Genomic DNA, 7,062 nt, shown 5'->3' on the forward strand with positions numbered 1-7,062 from the left:
TTTTCAATTCTTTCCTTATATATTTCCTTGTTCGTTCCCTTGTATGTTTCCTTATTCTTTCATTATATAATTATTTTTTTCTTCTGTATGTTTCTTTCTTTTTTATTATTCTTTTCCTTATATTCTCTTTTTTTCTCTGTGCATCCTGTTTATGTAGACTGCAGTTAAGTGGATCTTCCCCAGAAATGTAATTACCTTTTGTAGTTAGATTACACAGCAATGAAAATGTTACATTATTCTATTTGTTAAGATAAATCTACCTTCCTTCCACTTCTTCCTGTGGGAGAGGAGATGTCAATGTAGTTTACTATAGCTTAGGATTGTCAGATGTTTAGACTTTGTAACATAAATTTTAACTTTAACACTATGAAATGTACAAAAATAGACTGTCTCCCTTGGCTTTGTCAGAACCAGCTGTAAGTCATGTTGCTGCTGTGTAATTTGGCTCCTCTGATGGGTCTGAAACTCTACATGAAGTCATTGTTCTGATCAGTTATAATATACTGAAGATAAGATATGACCCTCTCATGAGTTTCAGACTCGTCAGATCAGTGGTTTCCAAACTTTTTGAATCATGACCCTCAAGATAACATTTGTTGGCTTTAGCAACTCCCCACAACACCTGGATTAAATGTGTGATATATCAAATGGGTCATCCTGTGGCCTTTCTCTAAATATTAGGCTTGGAAGAAAAAAAGAAAAACAGAAACTTTAAAATTAATGAGGATAAAGTGGTTTTTGGTGGATTTGGTTCACTGCTGTAACAAAGCACATGCCCCAAATCATCTTTTCTCGCAGACACAATGCCAAATTCAGCTTCTTCCTTTTTTTTTTTTTGCTTTGTCACAACGATGAACCAGACGTTTTCAAAAATGTCTATTCTCCAACATCATGTTATGGGCTACTGTTTGGCTCAAAGCACAGGGGGGCTGTCATAAAGAAAAGAATAAAGAAAAGAATAGGGAAAAATATATTTATGAAAATAAAAATGAAGTTATGTAAAAATAAATAAATAAATAAATATGAAAATATTCATATTTTTTTCTCTATATATTTCCTCATATATATATATTTCATATATATATATATTTATATTCTTTTATGGCACTCCTATCATTTCATAATATTATGTGTTTAGTATCTGCCAAATCTTTTTTTAATTGTACTATCATACACTTTAACCTTTAACATAAGACCTGAGCTATGCTTTAACTTGCATTTCATTTCTTTTAGCTATTTGTCGTTAGGATGAACCAATAAATATAATAACCAGATATTATCTTTGAAATAAAGCTCTTTTTCTAAAGGAAAATTATGTCTACATAAGTGGATACTTGGTCTGTGTTACCTCAGAACCCAATCAAGACCCCACTTTGTAATAAATGCATTTTAATGTCACTGTTGCTTATAACTGTTTCCATTTCTTAACACAGCTATTAAAAGAATCATTTTCACAAAAACGGTAGCACATGCTACAACCTCAACATTGTGCTTCTACTTCATGCTTTTTGTGATGCGCCGAAACTACAACTATTCCAAACTAGGAGCACTCTCTTTTAATTCTTTTGGACTTAACAACCATAGATCACAATATTCTGTTATTTCAACATTTTTTCGGACACAGCTCTGTCCTGGTTCAAATCATACCACACAAGCAGGTACTTATTTGTCAACCAACGGGCTCATTCCTCTTCAGCTGTCTCTCTTCATTTTGGGGTTCCCCGGGGGTCCATATTGAAAGCATTGCTGTTTGTTTTGTACATGTTGTCACTAGGTTTGATCTTTAATAAGCATAACACATTTCTTTGTTTTGCAAATAACATTCAGGCCTATAGTTAAGCGAAGCAGTAGTAATGCCGCTTAGCTTATCGTGACACCCTTATTAAACTGTCTGGCAGAAATTAAATCTGGATGAGGTTTAGTTTTCTAAACTTTAACAAAAAGAAGTGATCTGGTTTGGAAAAGCATACCTCATCATCCACACACCTATGAGAGCACTCTGGTCAATTGGCCAGATTCTTCTCGATGTACACACACACACATACACACACACACACACACACACATATATATATATATATATATATATATATACATGTATATATATTTTATTCAGTTAGTTCAAGTCCTATATATATATATAGGACTTGAACTAACTGGATAAAATAGTTTTTTAGAAATCTTAACTTCTGTGTTTTATATGCTATTGTTTCATTTTATGATTGTTGTTGTAATTGTGTACTCTCCTCACTGCTTCTTGCCTCCTGTTCTGGAGGATGGTAATCAGCGTCCTTCATGGGGTCATCAGTGTCTTAATAGCTCCTCTACCTCTGAGCTGTGCAGAGCACTTCCCCCCAGCACTAGTTCAAGTGCCTGTGACAGAGTATGGTACTCTGGAAATTATATCATTAGAAAAATAAAAGAAAAAGATAAAAAGTTGTGTATCACATATTCATTGTTAATTTCTTCTGTTGTAAACTATTGTAAACTAATGTAAACAGAATCTTCCCAAACATTTTCACTTTTTATGCTAAAATTGACCTGACATTTTTACATTTTCAACAAAGCTAAGTCCCAACGTCCACATATGTGGATCTCAAATTTAGCAGCATACTAGATCTTTATTGTTATAAACGTTTGTCAAATTTGCATGTCATATTGAACAAACTAATATGCATAACTTAACTAGAATTAACAATGAAATCATATTAGATTTTTCACCTTGTCAACATTTTGGCTAGATGTGGCTGCCTGACGTTTCGGAGATGTTTGCTGCCATCTTGGAATAAGTCTATTAGGTGTTTTTATCTTCTGACACCACCAGACGGCAGAATAGGCAGATTTCTGTTACAAAAACTTCACTGTTATGGTACAGATAACCATGTCGTAGGAGGTTAACTGAGCTCATGCAGCTCTAGGGTTTCTCTGAGTATTGCAGCTTGACCTTGGGTTGAACTTGCTGGTACTTCCACTCCTGAGAAGTTTGTCAACTGTTTTAAATGTTTTATATTTGTGATTAATAGTTCTCTGTCAAATGATTCCAAATTATTTAGAAATGCCATTATAACCACTCCCAGTTATACATGAGCAACAGCAGTTGCGTAAGATCATTGATGGCATGATTTGGCATTGTGTAACACACACCTGAAATCTCCAGACCAGCAAACTGTAAAAAAATTCTTACACTTGACGATTGTTAATAGAGTAAGTGCTTTTGTTTAGCTGCTACTCACCCTCCTGATTCCTATTAAGTAGTTAAGTTGTTTAAAGTTTTGTTGTTTTTTTACACTCACCTTAGTTTTTGCAGAGTAATATTTTTGTGTTGTTTGCTATATGTGGGTATATATATATCATACTGCAAAACCTGTAAGAAACCAGACCATTTCTTTTAAATATGTCCACATATGTAAAACATTAGAAGTGACCAATCACTCCTAACAAGATGCACTTTACTGCTGTGAACATGGTTTGTCAAACTACTTTTTTTTCAGTTGAGAGACTTTTTTTTCAATAAGAATTTTGTTGTCAGGAGATGTTGCATTAAAAAAATTGTTTACTTGGTCTAGTCTAAACCTCTCTGTGGCCCATCACATCACTTTCATCCCTTAAGACAATAAACCACTGCTTCATTTCACTAAAGCACCAGGATTTCTCACAGCGATGGCTCAACACAATCTTCTTCAATGCAAATGATTTTGAGAAGTCGTGCTCTAGGGGAGATGAAAAAACTTACCAAGTAAATGATCTATATCAACATGCTGTGTCTAATTTTGCTCTATCATGATTGCAATTAACTTGTAATTTTATGCAACTGCTGAGAAAAAGTAAACTTGTTTTTGCATCATCATGTAGTTAGAGACTTTGCAGCAGTTCGTTTAAAAACTCACATTTACAGCAGTCACATCACTGCCTGTGTATTCATCCTGTCTGTAATTATGTTCACTGTTAGACTCAGATGATTAAACATCTTTGTGTGTACAACATCTCAGAGTGGGTTACTACCATCTTTGGTAACACTTGCATGTATGCAAAACACAGTTAAACTGTACCAACTGATTCTTTCAGCAATATTACAGCTAAAAAATAAGATAGTAACATTCAGGCTTAAAAATTGGTCTAGTAAAATTCTTCTAAGAAAAGAAAGCACTTACAGGATTATTTTTATTATCCTGCACCCACCAGGAATAAAAAGGTGATATTAAAATGACTGATGTTATCTGGTAACAGTAAAGCCATTCTGCCATCATGACCCCTATTCTAAATTTCCTATATCAAGCATCCAGTTCAGTTTTGGATCTAGATTTTAGAAAATAAAGAGCACTTATGCAGTTCAACCTAGATCAGTTACGAGTCAGTCTAATGCCCCACTAAAAAATCATTCAGGTCTCTGCAGACTGTTTTGAATACAAATGGTTATACACTGCCTGTCCCAAAACAAAAGTTGCCAGGTCACACACTCTAATATTTAATTGGACCACCCTTTAGCTTTGATTACAGCAGTGTTCACTGTGGCATTGTTTCTATGCCTTTCTGAAAAGTCAGAAGATTTATTTCCAACCAGTGTTGCATTCAGTTTTCACCAAGATCTTTTAAAAAATGATGGCAGAGTCCAACCACAGCACAAAGTCTTCACTAGCACATTCTCAGTGGGGTTCACGTCTGGATTCCGTGATGGCCAATTCGTGTGTGAAAATGCTGTCTCATGCTCCCTGAACCTCCACTGATGGAGTAACCTGGTCATTCAGTAAATTCAGGTAGTCAGCTGACTTCATTCTTTGAGCACATAATGTAGCTGAATCTATACCAACTGCAATAACCCCAGATCATAGCACTGACCTCAAAGGCTTGTACAATAGGCACTAGGCATGATGGCTGCATCACTTCATCTGTCTCTTTTCTTGCCCTGCACTCATCACTCTGGACCAGGGTAAATCTGGACTCATCAGCACATGACCTTCTTCCTTTGCTCCAGAGTCCAATCTTTATGCTCCCTAGCAAACAGAAGCATTTTTTTCCCGTTAGCTTCAATGATTAGTGGTTTTCTTATATAAGGGAACTCAGTCCATTGATTTCTCTTTGCATTGTGCCCATGGAAATGCTCTTACTATCGCTATTAAACACAGCCCTGAGTTCTACTGTTGTTTTTCTTTGATTTAATTTCACCAAACCTTTAAGTGAACAGTGATCATGATCATTGAGCTGTGGAGCTGTGACCATAACTTCTTGATTTTATGGTAGATATAGGGTGTCTTATCATACAATATAACTGGATAAAAGTGACTATCATAGACTATAATAAAACAATTAAATTGACGCACATGCATTTGAGATGTCTGTTTAAAAGTACATCTTTGGAAGATTGTGCTGTATGTCAGTGAACTCAGGTGCTTAGATACAAATGATTCTAAACTGAAATATAATTATAAGAGTGTGATGTAGAGTTACCCATTCTGTCATGTTAATTTTGATTGGCAAATTTTGTTTTTAATGCATCATTCTACATTAAATCTGTATTATCATACCTGTAATGAAATGATATGAGAACACTTCTGAGTGTTTAGAAAGCTGGAAATCTTTGCCACTGCTGTGGTTGACATTAGTCTGTCTGCTTAGCTCTTCTGTTCACTCACCCTCAGCCAAGCTTACAACTGGAATTGACAGGAATTTTTGATGTACATGGTCGGTAGAATGACTCTTACATCTATTGACAACACAACCGTAAATCATTGTTAACGTTAATCATAAACTGAATACAACAATGTGCTATCCACAGGCGGTGACAAACCTAGGCTGCCGTTCTCTTTGACCACTTGACCCACAAAATGGTGACTCACAATGCAATGATGTCATGCAAAAAATACTCTATAGGTAGCTTGTATCTATTTACTTAGTTAAATCCAAGTGATGACTTTTCTTTTACTTTTTTTTTTTTTTTTTTTTTGCCCAGTCAGTGTTTTTATTTATAGACACAAAGATGTCTGTGAAAACTTGAAAAGCTGGACACGGGAGAAATTCAAAGCTTATTAAATTAAGGCATGTGCTGTTATTAAAAACAAAACAAAAATTTGCAATCTGATCTTTCTTCAGAGCCTCCTAGAGGACACAGAGAGATTCAAAATATTTTTGCTTTGCCATGCAATACACCTCACAGCAAGCAAATGATGCTTCTGAGGAAGAACAGACAGAATAGTCTATATTTAAGAAATAAGAATAAATCATCATTTTTGAGCCAAAAGAGCCACAAGAGGAGCTAACATTATGTATGATGAGAAGTTAAATAATTCACAGTCATGAAAATGAATGGAAATGGGAGTTCACTTAATAAATCAAAAATAAATCATATCAGTTGCACTTTTCTGTCTAAACACAAGCCAGCAAAACAGAAAAAGCAGCAACTTGCTTGATTCTGATCACAGCAAACCTACCAAACCTCTTTACCTGCACTTTTAATTCATCTGTTAAGGCACTACATTACAACATGTTCTCTATAGGGGTTTAAGCAATGATAAGCTATGTTGTTTAGCTACAACGTGGTTTCATTAGTACTGTATATGCATATGTCTCTAATCTTTTGATTCACAATGATTATTTTAATCTCTTGGTTGTATTTTAAATAGTTTTAATCTCATACTTCCCCAACAAAAATAAAAATAGACTGGTTTTGAAGGATAAATTATGTCAATATAAATAGCCTAAACATAACTCACATTGCCACATGAGTTAGCTCTTATGTCGACTATCTTAGTTATATCAGTATAAGCTGTTTACCAAAAATCACTGTTTACTATCTTTCAAGAATTGAAAACAAAATGTATTTTTCATAAAGTGATCACACTAAAATAACTGGACCGTCTGAGATTAATGTGTTTACAAATGCTAGAAAATTATAAGGCAAATGTCTCCATCGTGTGCTGTACTTTTGATATTACACAGCAAGTTTTCAGTGGCTTGTAAACCAACCTTTGGTATAAACTAAAGTCGCTCATTGGTCAATGCAAACAGTCAATAACTCGAACTTATTTCTGATTGGCTTCTACAACACCCTGCCTATTCTTTCAGTGG

This window comes from Melanotaenia boesemani, chromosome 10, assembly GCF_017639745.1.
Source record: "Melanotaenia boesemani isolate fMelBoe1 chromosome 10, fMelBoe1.pri, whole genome shotgun sequence".
NCBI classification, from domain to species: domain Eukaryota; kingdom Metazoa; phylum Chordata; class Actinopteri; order Atheriniformes; family Melanotaeniidae; genus Melanotaenia; species Melanotaenia boesemani.